At 39.0% G+C, this 23,124-nt stretch overlaps 1 pseudogene; it reads right to left on the reverse strand.

The window, feature by feature from the left end:
* Window positions 1-6,501: 6,501 nt before the first annotated feature.
* On the reverse strand, window positions 6,502-6,919 carry LOC119800444 (annotated as a pseudogene).
* Between the last annotated feature and the right edge of the window lie 16,205 nt (window positions 6,920-23,124).

The raw sequence follows: 23,124 nt of genomic DNA on the forward strand, positions 1-23,124 counted from the left end.
TGATTGGGAAAGTGTGGGAGAGCTCATTGGGTTACACCTGGTCTGGTTCCAGAGTGCTCTAATCCATCTCTTTTTCTTGATTATCTTTTTTTTTCTTTTGTTGCCCTCTACGTGAATCTTGTCTGAGTCCTTCCCATGGGTACAATGCATATGCAAAACTAGTTTGGGAAAAATCAGGCAAATTGTAATATTCCTAAATCATGTACTTGTATTTGGCATTGTCCCTTTGGAGGTCCAGTCAGGTTGTTTTGAGGATATGGAAATCAACTTGTTTATGTGTAAATATGGAGAACAAGAAAAATATCCTTGGTTTAGGGAAAGTGTCTCAATCCCCAGAGAGGCTGATTCCCTCTGCACCTGAAAGACTAGAGACATCCTAAAGGTGAGAGCTCTGTCTTCATCCCACAGACCTGCATGGACCCACACCCATATTCCAACAGGAAGGATTTTGATATTTTGAAAATAACCAGTGCTAAATGGAAAGACACACTATTGATTTGACTGAAGTATTTTCCACTCTTCACTTCTCTGAAGTTGATGATCCTACAACAATGCATACACTCTCTATGTGCCTATCTTGTTGAGCTGGAAGACACGCACATGGCCTTGAGATTCACCTCACGTCATGTCATAAAGACCACCATCACCTCTACAGCACTGTGACTTGCTTGCTTTTTTTTTTGGTTTTTCAAGACAGGGTTTGAGCCTGTCCTGGAACTAGCTCTTTCAGAGAATGCTGGCCTCAACCTCACAGAAATCTGCCTGCCTCTGCCTCCTGAGTGTTGGGATTAAAGGCATGCGCCACCACCGCCCGGCCAATTTGCTTGCTTTTTAAAAGCTTTCTATTAAAAAATATTTGTTTTCTAATTTTGAAAAACTTGTTTATAAATACCTCCTTTCTCTATTGCAGTTTCTAATATATTTACTTTTGGTTGAGCCTGGCCCAAGCTTACCCTCTCCAACATCTCTCCAGTCCCCATTCTTACTGAAACCTTCTTGTTCCCAGTACCACCTCTATTACTTTTATATCATGTGTTCTATTATCTTCACACTCATCTTTCCTAATGTTTTTTTCCCTCCTGTGGGCAGCTGTCTAGCTTCCTAGCATCTACACATACTCAGAGTCACATGAATAAATACAAATAAAATGTGGAAGCTAGGATTTGCCTGTGTTTGTTTCTTAAAGTAGGATAACTCACTGTTGTACTTTCCAACTGCATCTGTTTTCATGCAAATTTTATTTCATTTTTCTTAATCAGTGAATACTTTTCATGTGTATGTATATGCCTTTCCAGCCAACCTGTGCAGATCTGGTCTGTTGGACCTGGGGTTTGAGGACTGGAAAGAATGGGTTGGACTGCAGTCTAATGATGAAGACTTCCTTACTTCAGTTTCATTTTACATTTATACAAAAACATAGCAAAGAAAGCGATGATCAAGTCAAGGTTGTTTGAGGTCAGGAAAACATGATAAGAAAAACAACTAGGAGCTCCCCAGCGCTCCAAGTCCCTACTCTCTGTGAAGGCCGGGGTGGGCCGTTGGGTTGGTCCTCACTGTGGCTTCAGGAACACCAAAGTCAGAAGGACTGTCCTCAAGACTAAGAGTGAGTGGAAAGCTAGAAGGAGACAGCCCCTCGTCTCTGAGGCCATCTCAGTCCCCAGAGCCTACAGAAGGCACCAGCAGTACCTCCTCCTCGCCTGGAGCATCCACACACACCTCCACCCCGCGCCTCAACACCTTCCTCAGCACCCTCAACACTCTCAGTGGAAACCCCAGCAGCGTGAGCACCCAGCGAGCCATCCCAGGCAATCGCCGCCACCTAGGGGGCACCCAGTTGCCCTCCAGCGCATTCCCCAGCACTTCCATCCCAGACAGCTCTCCAGACTCCGTGCAGCTGAGCACTATGGGTGGAAGCAACCAGCTATCTTCCTACGACAGCCCATTTCCTGGCAGCAGCAGTGGGGACCAGAGTAGCCCCTTCAGCAGTGCCTTTTACAACTTGGGCCTCATCTACCCCCGGGATGGCTCTGATATGTAAACCACTCCTCTGACTTTGTCAATGTACACTTGAGATCCACTTTGAATGTAGACTCAATTCAGGAGGTCCAGGGTAGGACTGAACTTCTGCATTGATGTCTGTGAGCTGCTGAGTGATCCTACAGTGCACTGACTACGCTCACAGTAGCCAGAGTAGTTCTTATACTCCAGGTCTCTCTGGAGATAAAAGGCACCTTCCTCGGTCCTAGGATAGTAGGGAGAACTCTGAGGACTGCATCTATTTTCTAATTCACTTCTATACCAGAGCAGCAGCTCAGATGTATACAGGCAGCTTGGTGGGGGAACAGCCCATTGAAGTTATGGGTGGGAAGATGAAAGCCATTGGCAGCTGGAGGAGTGGGGGATTGACCAGCTGGTTATTTCCTCCAGGACAGCATTGTGATTTTTCGAAGAAAGCCAGATAATCTAGGGCTTTTTGTTTTGTTTTGTTTTGTTTTAGTTTTTTGTTTGTTTGTTTTGTTTTTTTATAAGAAATCTCAAATTTTATATCTGTTATATCCTTTGCTTCCTGTTGTATCTAGAAACCCTTTCTGAATCTAGATCACAAGTTACCTCTGTCTGGAAATAGTAGGTGCTACTGCAGGAGTGCTTTGTGCCAAATGTTTATACAGCTGGAAGGTCAACTCATTTACTTCTGGACAGCAAGTTTCCTTATGTTCCAAGATACTGGGTTTCTGAAGCCATAAATAGTACCAGATTCTGCATGGGTGATAGGTATGAGTGCTCTTCTGAGATGGCAGGTAACATACATACCAAGGTCACACGTAGAAAATGATGGGTTCTTAAACATGCCAGCATCATAATAAACACAGTGTACATGGGACAAGGTCTGGAGACCATTATTTTAGGTCCTTGTGGTAAACCTGGCATCATGCCCCTTTTAGCTTATGCCCTAGGTATTTCATTGACAGTGACATCTTACAGGTTAATTTTGGTTGGGTCTTTGAGACAAGGTCTCTGTGTAGCCCTGGTTGTCCTGGAACTGACGATATAGACCATGCTGGCCTTGAACTCACAGAGATCTGCCTCTGAGTGCTTCTACTTCCAGACCAATCTTACAGTTTTTAATGAGAGACTATTCTGGTAAATGCTTTTAAAAGTTATATGTATATAATTTGTTTCAGTACCACCATCCCACTTCTGAGGTAACTTCATTTGAATCATCTTGTAGTGCGGAGAATCTAGCACAGCATCCTACAGGAAACAGTTGGGCATCATTAGTTGATCAAAGAATGCTAACAAACAAGACCGGCTGGATTTACAGCAACAGTCCACCACTAAAATGAAGGTAATCTACAAGCTCCTGTGCTACCATGTTCTTCAGATGTTGACATGAGAAACGAACCTCATGAAACTGTATGGGGGGGTGGGGATCCCTGGTGTGATTTTTTTAAGAGAAAGCTTTATTTTATGCCTCCTGTATATTAAAATTCACAGCATGTAGTTTAAATATTTTAGAAATGTATGGAAAATTTTAATGGCCTCTTGATGTACAAATTGCATCACTGTTGCTTAATAACTGTTATGCAAAAAGATAACCAAAGAAACTACCTGGACTCATACTTTATACATAAAAATTTTCTTAATTTTTTGTATGTGAAGAATTGTAAGGACTTTCTATATTTGTAAATTAATTTATAATGTCTGCTGGAGCTGCAAAAATTTTTCCCCCTGAGAAAGTACTCTGCATGCTAAGAATAAACTCTTCAGTGGAAAAAAAAAGAAAAAACATCTAAATAAACATCTGTAAACTCCTAGTATGTAGTGAGGAGCTGCGGGCTGCTGCCTGGCTCCCGGCTGCCTGGCTAGCTTAGCCCCAGAAATAACAACACACAAATTGTATTCATTTAAACACTGCCTGGCCCATTAGTTTCAGTCTCTTACTCACATCTTGACTAACCCATATCTAATAATCTGTGTAACACCACGAGTGGTGTCTTACCGGGAAAGATTCAGCATGTCTGACCTGGAGGCTGGCTCCATCGCATCTGACCCAGAGAGGAGAGGCATGACAATTGCCTGAGGCATCTGCTTCACTCCTAGCATCCTGTTCTGTCTACTACACCCACCTATGTTCTGACCTATCAGGCCAAGCGTTTCTTTATTAATTAACCAATGAAATAATCAGATAGATAGAAGACACACCTACATCACTAGTAAATATTAACAGGGCAATCCTTTCCCAGAATGTTCTCAGTAAAGACCAATTTAAACACAATTTCTTGGCATGTACTATAGATTATACTGGGAAAAATAAAAGTAAAGTAGAAGACCATATCCACCAGAATGTCATTATCCATTCTTTTGTTGATGAATATATAGGCTGGCTTCATTTCCTAGAAATTTTGGCTAGAACAGCAACAAACATGGTTGAGCAATTATCTCTGTAGTCAGATAAAGTGTCCTTCAGAAATATATCCAGGAATTACATAGTTGGACCCTATATGATGTCCTCATTTAGATTTGTGAGAATGCTTCACACTGATTTCCAGATTACATCAGTTTATCCTTCTACCAAAGGTGAATGAAGACTCCCTATTTCCCAATATCTTTACCAGCATTTGCTGTCATTTGATTATGCGATGATAGTATTCTGAATGGGGTGAGCTGAAGTACCAAATTAGATTAACTTCCATTTTGTTAACAACTAAGAAGGTTCAATGCATTATTTATTGGCCATTTGCAGTTCTTCTTTTGAGAACTCTCTGTTCAGTTCCACAGCTCAATTTTTGTTAGATTATTTTACTGTGTACTGCTTCAACCCCCTTTCAGATGAATAGTTCACAAGATTTTTTTTTCTCATTTGTAGTTTATCCATTTGATTGGTTAGCTGCCTCATTTGTTGCCTTCTTGTATTTTTTTCATTAATTTATGTATTTTTGAGATAAAATTTTATTTTTGGAGCTTACAGTGGCCTAAAGTTCATGATCTTCCTGTTTTAGCATCCTGAGTTCTGGGATTACAGGCTTGTGCCACAGTAAGTATCTCAATTTATTACTTTGTAAGGTGAAGTACTGTAAAGGTCACTTCACTTAGCATGTTCACCATGGCGCTCACTGAAGCTTCATTCAATGGTTCTGATTTTTATCAAACAACAATACATGAAAATATTTCATATGATAACAGATCTCCTTACAGTGGGTAATATACTTCTGTTTCCTTAGTCTCTCTAGATATGTGGATGTCATATTTTAAACACACTGATGAAAGAAACCTGAAAAGTGAAGAAAGGAATCATCAAAACTGTCCCTCGAAATCTGTTAGTTATAACCTGTTTTAGTTATATCTCTCACTTCATTGTTTTTCTCAGCTGCAATCGCACATGTTTGATGAGCAAAAGGAGGAATCAGAGTTCAGAGTGTGAGAACTGGCTGAAGCAATAACAAGAATATCTTATATGGGCAGAGAGAGCAAAGAGAGGGTTTGTGTCGCTGTTAATGGAAGTATCTCTGAGTAAGACTCAATTCCTGCTCTGAATCTTGATGTATGTGCACTAAGTGATTCATAGAGGTGTGGTGAGCGACAGTCAAAGCCATTGAGACTTTCAAACCAGCCAGGAAATTGAGCACAAAATGATGTCAGGATTGTTTTCCCCATCCCCCATACAGAAGGTGCTTCAAAGTGTTCCAGACATCAGTGGCATTTGTCCTCAAGAACAAAGACCTGCAGAGGTGGGTTCTCAAACATACATTGACCGACTTTAGAATATGAGGAAAGGTGAAGACATTGTAGAACTTATTACCACACTCCTCTTTGGTACCTGGGCACTGTGGATTTTATCTGATGTGAGTGCTAAGTTCAGAAAAAAATGTCTGATATATTAAGTTCCTGAAAAAATGTTATATTGAATTATATTGATACAGTGTTAAACCTTATTCTATCCAAAACTTTTGTGATCTGTATGTTAGAGCACTGTTTATGTATTCTATGGGTTAAGAAAAACCTGAATAGGATGGATTGAGTATTTTTGTTTCTGTTGGAACAAAGACACACTTAATGAAAGAGTGGAGAGGAATCAATATTTTCTATACATTCTCAATGTTTAAAAGTGGAGACTGAACACTTATTTCCAAACTATAGAAGAAATATTTGATAGACTCAAAAGCATATACCCACAAAACATTGAATTTTACTATGGGACATAGATATAGAGAAATGGATAATCATTCATTTTATTTATTTATTTTTTTACTTTTATGTACATTGGTGTGTTGCCTTATGTATGCTTGTTTAAGGTTTTCAGGTCCCTTGGAACTGAAGTAAAAGACAGTTGTGATCTGCCTTGTAGGTGCTAGGAATTGAAACCAAGTTCTCTAGTAGATCAGCTAGTGATCTTGCCTGTTGAAGTATCTCTCCAGATCAATGAGATAATTATTATTTCTTTCATTTTTTCTTTATTTTGGAAAAGTCAACAGACCCTTTATCATTTCTGGAGTATAGGGTTCAGGACCTTTTGTTGGGATGGGTCCATTTCCACTTCACCACCACAGGCTTCTGGCTTTCCAGGATGTCACTGGCCTTTCATGTGACCTGGCTGCCATGCACAGATCGGGGAGTACATGTTCTTTAGGATCATGTGCCTGATGCTGCTGAGGGTGACATGTGCATTCTTGTTGATGGTGGTCCTTACATATGAAGTGACTGGTTTTCTCTGACCTTATCTGCATTTAATGACCACTACAAAAATTTTGACATTGGCTGTGGGCTCCACTCCCACAGTTTTGCAGTAAATCAGCCTGTTGTAGCAGACAGAGTTGTAGAACTTCAGGGTATTGTGTTCAGGACTGTATGTCTGCTTATTCCTCTTGATTATGAATCTTCAGTAGTTCCAAACGACTATCCATTGCAAATGCACACACATGGCAGTGACTCCTCTTTTTATGGTGACCAGAGACAGAAAGAGATAATTATTCTTAGTTAAGGATATGGCCTATGGTGAGTTGCCTATGCTCCAGTGTGTGCTCCCCTCGTGGGCAAATAATTAACACTAACTGGAGTTAGTAGGTTAAAAAAATATGAAGTTTGAAGATGAGCTTGTTGGAGAGGATATATATGGGAGGGTCATATCTGGGAAACTGGAGGTAGAAATAATACTTCATTGTGTATGTGTGCAACATTTTCAAAAATAAAGAAAAACTGAAAAGGCATTGAGAAGGAATAAAACATTGCTCTAGAACAAAAATATTTAAAAATTGTTCAGCATTTTTGTATAATTTCTGGCATGATATTTTGACAAGAATACAGGACAAGGTTCCAATTTGAATGTTTATTATGTTATTGTATAAGTGTGTGGTAGTTTGAATGAGAATGTTCCCCATAGTCTCACTCTTGAATACTTGGGCCACAGTTCTTTTTTGATTGACTTTTATTGAACTGTACACTTTTCTCTGCTCCCCTCCCTGCATCTCCCCTCCTCTGTCAGTCCTCCCCCAAGGTCCCCAAAGGTCCACAGTTCTTAGCACTGTTTGAGGGACATTAAGGAGGTATGGTTTTTCTCAGAAAGTGAGTTCCTGAGCTGTGCTTTGAGAGTTATAGCCTTACTCCACTTTTTTCCCTCTCTCTTCTTCACACTATGGGGAAAGATGTGATCTCTTTGCTTCCTGCTCCAGCAACTACTTACTGACATGTCTTCCATTTATGAATAGATAAAAAGAAAAATCATTATCTACACTTATGAATTGATGACATTATTGCAGTCTTGGATTAAATTTAAGAATGTAGGCAGAAATAGCATGGTGTCTTATGCCCTCAGGCCAAAAATGGAAATCCTGATTTCCGGAATCTTACTCAGAAGGAAACTGTCTCCAAGAGCTGTTTCACCCCCTCTTATATTCCTCTGTAGGGCTGGGATTAAAGGTGTGTTCCACTGGGATTAAAGGCATGCACCATCCCATTTCAATGGCACCATCCAATTTCTAGGGGGGCTACTAGGATTAAAAGTGTGTGTCATTGTGGCGACTGTGATTAAAGGTGCACATCATTGTGGCTATTACAATTAAAAGTGTGTGTCAATGTGGCTACTGGTATTAAAGGTGTGTGTTACCATAACCTTGTCTGTAAGGCTAGGCAGTGGGACTGTTTCACTCTCAGATCTTCAGGAAGTCTTTATTTATTAAAATATAATTGAAGTGCCAATACATCCCCCCTTTTCGTCTAAAAAAGAAGGCTAAAACTAATATAAGAAAACTATATACAACAAGTACAATGACTATATATAATATATACAGGCAATAAATATATTAACAATGTCTAGTCCATTTGTATTTGACAAATTTAGAGAAAATATTTTGTATCTATCTTATCTTTGTGATTCTGAAGTCTTATTCCTAATTTACTTTCTATCATAACTTACTTTCTGTGTCTGGTAAACTATAACTATCTAATCTTAAACTCCCTCAGAGACCCAAGAACAAAATAATATTAACTCAGTAAGCAAGCGACTTCCAAAAAGTATGAGTAATAACAGAAACCACTGGCTGCCTGGACGATCACCCAAAGTTCCTTTGCAATGTTAGGGCATCCATATTCAGGTTACATGCCTAGCATATTTGACAGACTTTTTTGTGAAGCAGGATATTTTGTGTCCCACTTTTCTAATTAACAGAATAGTCAGCAGTCAACACAGGGGCATTTTCTTGCCTAGTGGCTTACTTTTACCAATAGAAAGAGAGCTCAATGTGGAGTTTCTTTGATACTCATTATTTTCTCTAAAGTTAATTGGTTCTGCAGGAACAGACATGAATCATTGTCATAAAACAAAGAATGGAGGTTATTAAAACATCTTAAATTCCATATTCTATCTATCTAAATTATATTTTTGTTTGATCTTGAAAACATACCTAATGTGACTACAAATTTGATTATACTAGGTGATTAACTACTAACCTATATTTCTTTATTATCCAAACTGTTGATAATAATAATTTTAAGACTAGAGATTTGCATTACATTGCCAAATGAACTATATTGGTACAATACATTGAACAAGATTAGAAATGTATGTAATATATGTTTTAACAAAATTAATCATAAATTTGTATCAACATATAAAATTTGCATATACTCTACAAAAGTAAAATCAATGTTAAACGTTTAAAACTAATCCTTGCTTTTAAAAAGTAGATTCAATAAAATACCTTTTTATCCTATCATATCTATATTATCCTCCCTTTTTCTTTTCAGAGTAGATTCAATAATCTACCTTTTTATCTTTTCATATTTATATCCCCCTTTTTCTTTTTAAAATTTCTTTCTTCCTTCTTCTCTCTCTCATTCTCTCTCTCTCTCTCTCTCTCTCTCTCTCTCTCTCTCTCTCTCTCTTGGTTATTTCTGGCAGGGTTTTTCAGTAACTATGGAGCCTTTCCTGGAACTCAGTTTGTAGACCTGGCTGCTGGCTGGCCTTGAACTCAAAGAGATTCACACCTCTCTGCCTCCTGAATGCTAGGATTAAAGGTGTGTGCCACCAACACCTGGCTTTTTTTATTAAAAACAAGAACCCTGAATCTAATTTCCTTTGTTTAACTTTTTTCCTGACTATTATTCATAACAATTTGTAACCTACACATTAAACAGAAACAAATAACCATAATCCATTTATTGGGAATGTGGGCATAGTTTTCTAGGCTACTTCCTGCTGATTGGGGGTACTGATAGTCTTATGGAGACCCAATGAAAATTTGTATTTGGTCAAGTCCTTACTGGAGTATTCTGTGAGGTTGGATCATTTCAGCCAGCAGTCTTGAAGCAGTTCTGGATGTAGAACTCAGTGGAAACTACAACAAATGTACTCTGAAATGATGGATCATCTGGGTCATCTGTTCCAATTGGAGAATTTTCAGGGGGTCTTACTCGATCAAACCTTATTTTTCTTAATCCAGAATAAATCCAAAGTCTCTCACTTCCTGTGAAAACAAAAGCAAAACTTCTTTTCCAAAGTAACGTATCTTTTAAATTAAATTTTGAAGTCAAGGCATTTTCAAAATATTTAAGTAGGATTAATCTAGTAACATTTATATTCAAAAGTCTTTTAGCAGCTGTTGCTACTTTCTTAGAAGTCAAACAATTCAAGAACAACACAATAATATATAGTATCCAGATTCTGTGTATTTTTCATCTTTACATGGAAACTAAGATGTGGCACGTGGGCAAACAATTGGAGAGCAACACAATAATATACAGTATACAGAATCCTTGTGTATTTTCCATTTTACATGGTAGCTAAGCTGGGGCAGTTGGGAGCTGGGAATATTAATTTTTCTTCTGAGCTAGGTTTTGGTTCTGATTCCTAGAGCTGGAATTTTAATCCTAGCCCTAACCTGGGCTAGTGACTAAAAAGCCTCAGGAAAATGGCTTTTTAAAAAATTAATGCCACAAATATTTAGGTGCCACTGATTTCATGGCTCCTATTTCATGGCTTCTATTTCATGGCTCTATTCTTAGGAGGAAGTCATATCAGTCTCTATCAATTACTATTCTATTCCAGCATAGTTCTGCCCAGTTTTTTGCTTTAGTTTTGATTCATAGTCTCCAACTTCACAGTAGCTTTAAATATGCTAATTGCCATGTTCATTTAGAGAAACAAAGAAATAAAATGAAGGTGTGCATCAAAAGCTTTCTTCATACCTTGTCTTCCAAGTGTATTGGAAGATTGATTTCTAAGTGTATAGAAAAAAGAAAATAAACTGATGGTTGCAAGAGAGAAGGACTGAGTTTCTCACATAGGCAAGAAAACCAAAAGACTGTAATGACAGGCTTCATACCCTGAAAGGAAGCAATAGTTATCAACCAGGATTACTATATCTAGTAAATCTTTATTTTTCAAAATTAAGAGCTATAAAGATCTGTCCTAAGGAGTGATAATAATCTGTGATATCCACATCTGCATTATAGAAGATTTTAAATGAATATTGCACACATGTAAGAAAGCCAGAATAATATGGAGGCCTCTGGAAATAATAGACAATTTATCCAACAATAAACAATTATCTTAGTAACCAATAAGATTCTAAGACGAGCAAATGATGAAGAACAAAAGTAACAAAAATAACCAGAGGAGTACAGAGTGCAGACGTGGATCTACCCTATCATCCTTCAGTTGCATGGTAGGCAGTTAGCACCTGCAACTGTCCTGGGACTCCCTGGATGCATTCCTGTTTGCACAGAAAAAGAAAGCAGAATGGTTATAGCCCTTATGGATGCAAACACAACCATTATAGAGTCACTGCTATCCTTTCCTCACACAGACATCCCCTTTCCTCTAGGCGGGCGTGTGTCCTTCACTGTAGAGGTCAGGCTCTAGTCTTTCTTTCATTTTTTTTTTTTTTTTTGCTTTTTCTTTCCCTATGCTACCAAGGAAATCTAACAAGAGTTTGATAAGGACAGAGAATAGAACAGCATTGCAGTCTCAGCTGTGCACATTCCTTACCATTGCATGCTCTCTTAGCAAGATGATGGGGCTACCACTAGATGTCAGGGCTTGCCTTCACACGACCTTGGTTTGAAATCAGAGACATGGAGAAGAGGAGGGTGGGGATGAGGTTGGGGAGAGAGGAGAAGGGGAGGGGAGGGAGGTGTTTCAACTTGCTTCTGAGACTTTTCAGGACAGATGTTTCAAAACCAAACAATTTGTGATCTGGCCCAGAGCTGCACTTCGTGTGATCTACGCTTCAGTGGGAAGAATGGACAGACTCCTGGGAGTGTCGATGGTGATGGTATGGCTACAACTGACCTGTGAGTTTGGGTTTCTGGTGAGGGTAACAGAGACAGCAAACTTCATAGTCCACATGTATGTGAGATGTAGCCTTCTCATTAATCTGGAAATGCCATTTGAAAATGTAACCCCTGACTTTTGTTTTCTGTCCTGTGTTTCTATGTAGGGGTAAACAGCCAATTAGGAGAAGAGAATCCTTGGGCCTTGAGCATCCAGGACGGTGAAAACGTCACTGTGAACTGCAGTTACAAAGCATCCATAGCTGCCCTACAGTGGTACAGACAAAACCCAGGCAGAGGCCCTGCCATGCTAATCTTAGTACGTTCAAATGAGAGAGAGAAACACAGTGGAAGGCTAAGAGCGACTCTGAACACTTCTACTCAGAGCAGTTCCCTGTCCATCACTGCTGCGCAGCCTGAAGATACTGCTGTTTACTTCTGTGCTACAGATGCACAGTGTGAAGCAGGCACCTGCAGTCCTGACACAAACCCTCAGAACTGTTTCCTAGACCCCAATAGTAGGTAAAATTGTGATTATGTCACCTTAGTGATAAGAGTCTACTAGCAGTGCAAGAGAATTCTTTAAAATTTGTGATGTTTAATTTAGTTTTTCTAAAATATTTTATAGTCTTATAAGGGAAAGATATAAGAATCAGAGTCCTGACACCCTGACATTCCAGGATGGAGGTGGTACTGACTACACTGTAGTTATACAGAACTACACTGGTTTAGGCAAGATCTTGGGAAATGGCCAGACTGGATTCATTTTCAGCTTAAATCCTCTTATATCTTTTGCTGTGGGGGAAAACAGAAAAGCTCAAAGCCACAGTATCAAATATAGAAAGCTCTCCACAGTACTACTTTTGAGCTTGAAGAACTCTGTACCCTCTCAGGCATCTGCATCCAAACCCTCAACCACAATAAGAAACATGTTTTGTTACTTCCAAACCTTACTATAATGGAGTGGATTATAGTTCTCACTATGAAAAGTGAGAACTGTCACTTGTGATGAGCTGAGAAGTCTGGGTAACTGGAAACATGTCTTCAAAACACCTTTCTTCTTCAGTTAGATTGTTCCCAATTTTGTTAAAATTAATGGGACGTTGTCGGAAGAGACTACTAGTTCATTTCCAGCTGCCCAGATTCGAAAAAATCACACAGAAAACACATTAAGTAAAACAGTGCTTGGCCAGTCACTTAGTTATATTGCTAACTAGCGCTTACATCTTAAATTAACCCATGTCTATTAATCTGTGCATTACCATGAGGTTATGGCCTACCAGCAAAGTTCCTGTGTGCTCCTGATGGCATCTTTCTTCTCTGGAAGCTACATGGTTTCTCTTTGACTCTACCTACTCTCTCCTCCTCTATCTTCTTGGATTTTCTGCCTTGTTCTATTTTGTGCTGCAATAGACCCAAAGCAGCTTCTTTATTAATCAATGATAGTCACAGCATACAGAAGGGAATTGCACATCACCTCCCTTTTTCTGTTTAAATAAAAAGGAAGGTTTTAACTTTAACATAGTAAAATTTCATGTAACAAAAGTGAGAACTATCAGTTATGATGAACAGCCAAGGTTGAGTGACTGGTACCACCTCTTCAAAACACCTTTCTCCTCCAGTTAAATTATACCCATTTTTGTAAAAATTAATGAGATATTATATATAGTCTGTATCTGTCATACCTATTTAAGCTACATTGATATAATATCTATCTATCTATCTATCTATCAATTATCTATCTATCTATCAATATCTATCTATTTATCATTTATCTATCTCCTATTTTCATTGACATCAAGGTCTTTTAGTTACTTTTTTTAAAAACAGGGTAAGTTCTGTAACACTGTTTACTTAGAAAACTGCTTAGTTACTGAAGTATGCTTGCATCCCATGTAAATCAGAAAATTCCTCAGTTTCCTTTAAAAATTCCCCTAATTTTTTAAGCAATTTTGTATTGAATCTTTGAAACAATCTTGGGGAAGTCAAAGCTTGTGAGTGTTCTAAGCCAATGACATGACATACCTTCCCAGTCATTGTTTTCTGTAATCATTAGCTTCACTGTCAACTGTTCTTCAATGAGGCCTAGAGAATCTGTAAGAAAAAAGAAGATGATCCTGCTCTAGGGTCTAGCTTGATGAGTAATGCCTGATCCTTTAGTCCCTTCACATATTCTCTCCAACCTGCCAGATCTAGCTTAGGTCCCACTAGCCTAGTCTGGCCACTCCTGCCTATGCTGCCACTGATCTCTAGACTTCGACTTCTACCAGGTCCAGATGGGCTTGAACCCAACCCCTCCTCTCATGCCTTTCTAATGCCATATCTAACCCCTCTACCCAGTCAGATCTACCCCCACACTCCAGGCCTGGACCATGGTGCACATTCTATACACCAACAAAATTCCCTTTATCCTATTGACTTCACTCCACATAAAACATTTCTAAGCTCCATGGCTGACTTGCTCATATATTATCCCATCTGCCATAATCTTCTTTGTCCAAATAAGACACAGAACTAATGAATGATCACATTCCTAGTTACTGTTACAAAACTACAAAAAGTATGAAATATCAAGCCAGGATTCACTATAGAAACCTATGGAAAAATTGGTAATGAGAACTACTTTGATGAATCGGGACAAAGAATTGAAAAGAACAATTGTAAACTTCGTCAAAATATTTGAGGAGTTTAAAGAACACACGCACACACACATCAGTCAATGAAATTCAGGAGACATAATTTATGATAATAAATGTCTGAATAATGCCCTAAAAACAAAAATTTAAAGCTGTTGGAAATGAGGAAAACAATCCAAGAACTGAAAATGGAATTCAATAAAGATATAAAAACATTGAAGATATCTTAAGCTGGAATGAAGATGGAATGAAAAAATATAATAACCCAAGTAGAAAACACAAAGAAAAGTCTTACAAGTAAAATAAATCAAGTAGATGGCAGGATATCAGTACTTAAAGAGGAAGATCTACACTAAATCCTCAATGAATGCTAGATTTAAAAACACCAAAAAGGAACATGCAAGGAAATATAAGACACATTAAAAAATTTAATAGAAATATAGACATAGGTTAGGAAAAACAATCCTAAATCAATGACATAACCCAGGTCTTCAACAAGATCAGAGAAGAACATTTCTCTAAACTAAGGAAGGGAATGCCCATACAAATTCAAGAAACAAATAGAGCACCAAATAGGCAAGAAATAATCACCCCATGGCATATCATAGTTAAAACACTAAGTATAAGGTACAACAGAATATATTGAAGCTATAAGAGAAAATGTTTTAAGTCACAAATAAAGGAAAACCCATCAGACTACCAGCTGAATTCTCAAAGGAAACATTGAAAGCCAGGAAGACCACATGGATAATCTAAACTAATATTCCTAATAATACTATTCACCATAGTTAAACAGAAACTAACACTTTCCATGATAAAATATTCACCCCCAGAATTTATATCCAACAACACACACCCAAAGAAAATATAGGAAAGAATTGTTTTGTGCTGAAGACAGGAATGAATAAGAGAATGTGGACAGAAATATGAAGCCACGATGATTAAAACACAAGGACCACTGAAGACAAAACAGCAGCACCAAAGTCAGCAATGCAATGACCACAACATATACACATTTCAATAACATGAAATATTAATGGCCTCAATTAGTCAATCAAAAGACAGATTGACCAAATAGATCAAGAAACAAAATCTATGTTCCTACTGTCTATAAGAAACAATTCTCAGTAAAAAAAAAATAAAAATAAAAAATGAATGCAGAGAACAATAAAAAAGAAACTATTCTCTGGGTCTGGGTTACCTCACCCAATATGATGTTTTTTAGCTCCATCTATTTGCCTGCAAAGTTCAAGATGTCATTTTTTTTGCTGTGTAGTACTCCATTGTGTAATTGTACCACATTTTCCTTATCCATTCTTCAGTTGAGCGGCATCTAGGTTGTTTCCAGGTTCTGGCTATGACAAACAAAGCTGCTATGACCATAGTTGAGCACATGTCCTTGTGGCACGAATGAGCATCCTTTAGATATATACCCAAAAGTGGTATTGCTGGGTCTTGAGGAAGGTTGTTTCCTAATTTTCTGAGAAATTGCCACACTGACATCCAAAGGGTCTGCACCAGCTTGCACTCCCACCAATAATGCCGGAGTGTTCCCTTTTCCCCACAATCTCTCCAGCATAAGTTGAAAGACAACTATCATATGTACTCACACATAAGTGGTTCTTAAATATAAAGCAAAGAAAGCCAGCCCACAAATTGTAATCCCAGAGAACCTAGACAACAATGAGGACCCTAAGAGAGGCATACATGGATCTAATCTACATGGGAATAGAAAAAGACAAGATCTCCTGAGTAAATTGAGAACATGGCAACCATGGAAGAAGGTTGAATGGGAGGGGAAAGGTAGGGAGGGGAGCAAAGAAAAAGGTATAGCTCACAATGGTCTCATGAGATTAGGTCTTTCAATAACTGTCTGTTACCTGTTCAACAATATATTTGTTTATTACAAGAATATTTACTATACACTTGATTTTTTATTATAAAGAGCCTCAGTAGAGAGTAATACTATCTGAACAACATGAGACTGAATCAGCAGCTTGGCAAGTCCAAAATTATGGCTTTGGCAGAAGAATAGAGACAGACAAATGGAGGCAAAGACTTTTTGTAGACCTTAAGTGAACAACTTCAACAAAGATATCCTGCTAATAGCCAGAGAATGGGTATATATTGTGACCTAGTTTTGGACACCCACAAACTATGCTGTGTAAATTAAAATGCACACCACAAAAATATTATGAACTTTGTTTTATGAATCAGATTCATTTCATTTTCAGATGTGTTTTCCAGTCCTATATTTTACACACGAAGTGGATCTGGTTGAGTGTCCAATGAGTTATTATTCTTGATTATTTGCATATGAAATCTCATTTGGGTTCTTCAAGATGATATCACCTCCTCCCAGGAGTGCAATGTGCCATGGAGTCAAAACTATAGAATTGGCATAGATTTCAATTTTTAGGGGCCTCTGGGGCCTTCCTGACCAACAACTTACAGAGAGTTGTATCTATATATGACATTGGGGTTTTTATATAACAACAAAAATGTTAATACTATAATTGTTTGAATTAGAATACCATAAAATGTCATAAAGATCAGAAACAAAGGAATAGGGGAATAAAGACTAAGTGGAAAAGCAAAACATCAATAAAATTCCTCAGAAGCAAAGCAAATAATTAATTACACTAAATATAAAAAGCAAAACATTCTAACTGAAAGAGAAGCACTGTGAAGTGAGTCTAGAACTCCACCATTCAGTACACATAATTCTTTAAAAAATGACATTTTACTGACAAATACAGACTATAAAATGAAACTAAGGAAAGAAACTATATGCAATGCTAATACCCTGCATAAGAACTAATAAATTTGCATTACTATCAGATTTTTCTCTTTCAAGCTACTTATTTAAAATACTTAATTCAATTGAGAAAAAGAGAGAAAGGGTCTCTTCGGGGATGTGGGTCCTAAGAAGTTAGCCAGTAGGATGATACCACACTATACACACAGATAGAGCACTAGGTGGACTCATTAGATATTGATTTAAAATACACACACACAGAGTACATGAAGCTGGAAGGTGGAAGGGAAAAAGTGGGAAGGAATGGTAGTGGATTGGATCAAACACATTATATGCATCAATGAATATTACATAAAATATTTAAATAAAAATTAATTGGAAAATGGGCAAGGATGAGGGAGTATGAGTCTCATGGTAGATGTCCACTGATAGTTTGAAATCTTTCTTCGCTCCTGAAATCTTGCACATCTTCTTTTGTAAACTGTTTTAGCTACACACAAAACATATCCTTAGGCTGTACTTTACCAATCTTTAGATCAAAATAGCTTCTAACTTCTCCTTTTACTCTACCCTTACCTGTGGTTTACTTGAATGTGTTACTTAATTTTCAAATACTTGGTGATATTTTGCTACTTGTCCTGCATGGGACGGATTTCTATTTTACTTTGTGGCCAGCAAACACAGGGCTTGTAACTTCAGTCCTTCAGGTTCACTGGTGTATTTTGAACTGTCTGAATCTGTGGTCTGCCTAAGAGAACATTGCTTGAACACTGGTACAAAGCACACTGCTTTGGTGAGTGTAATGGCAGTACAGATGTTACAGATGTCAATTTGGTCTAATTGGTTGCTCTTATCTAGTCCCAGCTTTTACCTTGTAATATTACCTACTTGGAAGTGAGCATTGCAATCATTAACTCTGATTGTAGATTTATCTTATTTTAATTTTCTCTGCTTTTGCTTCATTCATTTTTTTAATTTTTTGTTAAGTGCACAGACAGAAAATATCATCTCTTCTGGACTAGGGACCCTTTACTCATTGTAAAATGCCTCCTTTATCTCACAGTAATACTTGTTTTGACTTAGCATTTAATCTCCTTTTAATTCCAGATGTCTTAAAGCTGAAATGAGAAGAAAAACTTCTCTTTTAGAAGAATGGCATTGCTATTGGCCACAGTCAACACTACCCTCATTAGAATACCCAACATTCACCCACTCAAAACTGCTGGATACCAACGTGTCTAGGTCAAGCTGTTCCCATGGTTTCTGTTTCTCTGGGCTGTGCTTCATTGACACTCCCCCTAAAAAGTCCATGCTTCATGTAAATTTTATTTACTCTTTTCTTAAATCTTAAGCCTTTCATGGTGTGAGTGTTATAAGTACTTTCATAGTCAGCCTAGTTCCATCTGCAGATGTTCCAGTCTACCGTTTCTTTGATGGTGTGTCATCCCACTCTTCCCAGACCAAGTGATGTCTTTTCTCCATACTGCATTGTCATAGTGATTATCTAAAGTCACTGGTCCTTCACAATTCTGCTTGAAATAGAGGAGTTTGTTTTATATTTTAAGGGAAGGATTAGTATTTGAAACTAGTAGTTTCTGTGTCTTTTTTTTTCATTTCATCAATATCCTACCATCATATCCTACCAGAACTCCCCTTGATTGGATGCCCACTGACAGCAGAGATCTGTCTGCATAGATGATGGCTGTGGTAGAGGCACAGTGGGAGGGCACTGCATGTGGATTTTGTAAGCTGGTATGGACTCTTCTTCTCTAGAAAGGAATCTACAGGAAAACACATTGCTAATAATTTTTTTTTGTTCTGAGTTAAACAAGGGGTGGGCTGGGGGTAGACAGGTGAGGAAGAAATGGGAGGGAGAGAGGGGAGTGGAAGGGGAGAAAAATGAAAAGGATATCTCAGATCCAAAAACCATCTGGCCAAAAGGGTATTACTGAACTTCAAAAAAATCATTTCCTTTGTTCTGGCTCCCTACAAAAATGCTAATGAGGAAATGCCCGTGAAGGCAGACTATTCATTGCCTTTCCGGATTCAACAAAACACACTTTAAAGATCCAGTCTTTGGGTTTTGACTGTTTCAGGCAGCAGGACTGCTTGCAGGTTATTACACTTTTACACTCAAGTTTTAACAGCCTCCAAATTTAATAGTTTTATCATATGATCATTTTTTCAAAAGAAAATTACCCTTTAATTATTCACGGCCTATTTTTCATTAGGTTAAGACTAAACACAGTACAGATTCGCTTCGAAACACGAGGTGTGCTCTAGATAGAAAAAACACAAGGATTTGCTTCAGAGCGTTTATCCTGCACTGGCCACCAGAGGGCGACGTTGCATAGACTCGCTGACTCCTCTGTTTCTGCAGTTGATCCCCACTTTCAACTCAGTTGCTCCCTGTATCTGACTGAGTCCTTAGAGCATCTTATGAGTGAAGAAGTGAAGACAGTCAGAGGCCAGAAGGTTCCCAGGACTAGGATCACTTCTGCAGGTTGTTTGTTTGTTTTCTAGAATTTATGTAAGCAAGGAGGGTGTCTAGTCAACTTTTTGTTCTTTGTCTTCATCTTCAAGAACTGGGAACGGCAGCCACTTTCCAGCATGTGTCAAGTTTTTCCAAAAAGGCACTATAAGTGTCTCCAGTGCTCATCAGTGCTTAAAATCCTCATCTCATTCCTAGGCATACCATTTTTCCTGGGTGAGTAAAATATCCTGATTGTTTTAAGATGCACAAGATTCACTGCCTTGTTTTTACTTGAATTTTAGTAAGAATAATTTTCTCCATGAAATCTGCATCACATTTACTGACTTATATTTGATTGTTTTTCAGGAGACATCCAAGCACAGTCAGTCACACAGCCAGATGCCCGTGTCGTTGTCTTTGAAGGAGACTCGGTGGAGCTCAGATGTGACTATTCTTCTGGTGGAGCTCCTCTCCTCTTCTGGTACATGCAGCACCCTGGTCAAGGCCTCCAGCTTCTCCTCAGGTACTTTTCAGGAGAAACTTTGGTTCATGGAGTGAATGGCTTTGAGGCTAACTTTCAGAAGAGTAACTCTTCCTTCCACCTGAAGAAAGCCTCTGTGCACTGGAGCGACTCGGCTGTGTACTTCTGTGCTCTGACTGCACAGTGTCTGAGGCTGCAGGGGGAGCTGAACACAAACCTGTAAGATGCTGGGGAGGGCTGCAGCTGATTGACTTTAGATCATCCATGCTCCTGTAAGTAACCTAAATAAACTTATTGGTTCTTAAAGCTGGACTTCTCTGAAATCATTATTTTGGTCTATCATTGGTGCCCTATCTGTAGTGTATAGACATTTGGTCACGAATCCCATGTAAGGTGACATATCAGCGTAAAAAAAGCATAAAATGATTGCTGAGACATGGCTCCTTCCTTTCTGGTTGTTTTGTAGACTGCATTTTCTACTGACTGATTATTTCCAAGAGATTTGTAGATACAATTCACTTCCACATAAACGTTGACTGCAGTGGGTGCCTCTGTAGTGTGCACTAGAGGGAGAAGTCTTGACTTCTTTCCTTTTCAGACTGAAGGTTAGTATTTAGGAGATGTGAAGGCTTGCACTCAGTGCCTCAAGAGCCTCAGAAACATTCTCCATATGTGTGGTTAGTTTAGGCAACGTGACTCAGGATAGACTCACCATAAAGAGAATCAATAAGGACTCATCTGGTTGGCCTGGGAAGACACAGTTTGAGCATGGCAGCACCATTTCCAGAGTTTGGCCCTGCACACTGAGTAGAATGGAGAGAGTGAGTATAGCAGGGCACAAAAGCATTCTGGGCTCTTTGTTCCCGATTATGGGTGCCATGTGACAAGTTCACTCAAGTCTCTGCTGCTGTGACTTCCATGCTATGAAGGACTGTAACCTGGAATTGTCAGGTCAAGTGAATCCTCTTCCTTCTGAGTGATCATGCTCAGGCTGGCTCTTTTGTCACAGCAACTGGAAAGGGAGCTGTGATGCCGTCCTTGCTCCAGCCCATGGCTGCTTTCTTAGATTGTGAGCACAGAGTAAAGAGGCAGAAGGTAGGGAAGAACCAGAGTCTGACCTCAACAGATGAAACTACTTCAGTGAGGGACAGAGCTCTCTCATGGGAAATGGGGGTCTGCCAGGAAGGAGGGAATACCTGGAGTTTATAGAGAGATCGGGATGAGTAACCTTGTGCAGTTGCAAGGGGCTACATCCAAGTCTGCGGTCTCTCAGCCCCCATGTTGTAGGTTCATTTGAGACAGACTATCATGGGAAGCAGGATGTCTCACCAAAATGTTTCCTTTCTGGAGCTCACTGATCAGGGCTTGAGCAAGAACAGCTATGATTTCATAGAAATTCTGTTTGTACAACTGAGTCACATGATCATGTGTGAGCAATGCAGTATTATTTCTTCTTCTGTAAGTGTGACCAATGTTCCATAAATACACAGATGAGAAAGTGGAAAGCCCCAAAGCTTTAGACAGTTACATTTGCTTTTTGTCAAATTATAACTGCTTTCGGTATATTTATCTAAATTAATATAGTTATACTCAAATATAAAATTTCTATTAAATTTAAAATATTTGCCAATTAAGTTGTCATTGTTTTTGCTTTTCTCCTCATTGTTATTCCCTTTCATTCTTTTTCCCAAATTTGCATTTCTAATATATATGTGGATGTTAATATAGTGTAACTGTGTTTTTAAAACATATGTCTGTGATAAAAAATATTGTATACATGATTGTGAGGTTTGTTGTTTTTACTAAAACAATTTGGAGATGTAGAAAATGTATAGCAATCTATTTCTGTGTTTAAAAACTGCTGTGAATCATTTCAATTTAGGAATATGCAATATGTCACTTGGATTGTCATTTGGACAGGGTAGTGCCAGCAGAAGTAATTGAAGTCTGAACCAGAAGATGGTTGCACAAAGGTCAATAAGTCACCACCAGTCATGTTTATACTTCTGGTTCTGCCCTCTCCAAAGCTCAGCCTTCCTTTATCCCCTTTGCTATCCCTCCTCTGAAGTCTAGTTATTAGCCAAGAAGGACCAAGACCAACAGTCCCGCTGGACATAGGAGTTTGCTGCAAACAGAAACCAATACTTACTGTCACAGCTACAACAGTCACTGAAGTATAATTTTTCTTCTTTTTTCGTCTATGTTTTCATATTTAAAAATTTCCATCTCCTCCCCTCTTCCTCCCCCTTCCCTCCCCTCCCCTCTCCTCATACCCCCCTCCCTTTTCAGGCCAAGGAGCCATCAGGGTTCCCTACTCTATGTTAAGACCAAGGTCCTCCCAACTCCCCCCAGGTCCAGGAAGGTGATCAACCAAGCTGAGAAGGCTCCCACAGAGCCTGTCCATGCAGAAGAGTCAAAGATCAGCGCCTTTGTCCTTGGCTTCTCTGTCAGCCTCCACCGTCAGCCACATTCAGAGAGTCTGGTTTGGTCTCATGTTCCATCAGTCCCAATCCAACTGGAGTTGGTGATCTCCCATTAGTTCTGTCCCACCGTCTCCATGAGTGAACGCACCCCTCACGGTCCTGACTTTCTTTCTCATGTTCTCTCTCCTTCTGCTCCTCATCAGGACCTTGGGAGCCCAGTCCGGTGCTCCAATGTGGGGCTTAGTCATTTTCTTCATCTATCGCCAGGTGGAGGTTCTATGGTGATATGCAAGAAATTCATCAGTATGGCTATAGGAACTGGCCTTTTCAGGCTCCCTCTCCTCAGCTGCCCAAGGAACTAACTGGGGGCGTCTCCCTGGAAACCTGGGAACCCCTCTAGGGTCAAGTCTCTTTACAACCCTTAGATGGCTCCCTAAATTAAGATATATGCTTCCCTGCTCCCATATCCACCCTTCCTGTATCCCAAGCATTTCATTCCTCCGAGCTCCCCCCATTCTCCCCTTCATGCTTTTCTCTCCCCATCTTCCCTTGGCCCCATCTCGCCCCACCCTCAAGTTCCCAATTTT

This window comes from Arvicola amphibius, chromosome 13 (assembly GCF_903992535.2).
Source record: "Arvicola amphibius chromosome 13, mArvAmp1.2, whole genome shotgun sequence".
Classification (NCBI taxonomy): Eukaryota; Metazoa; Chordata; class Mammalia; order Rodentia; family Cricetidae; genus Arvicola; species Arvicola amphibius.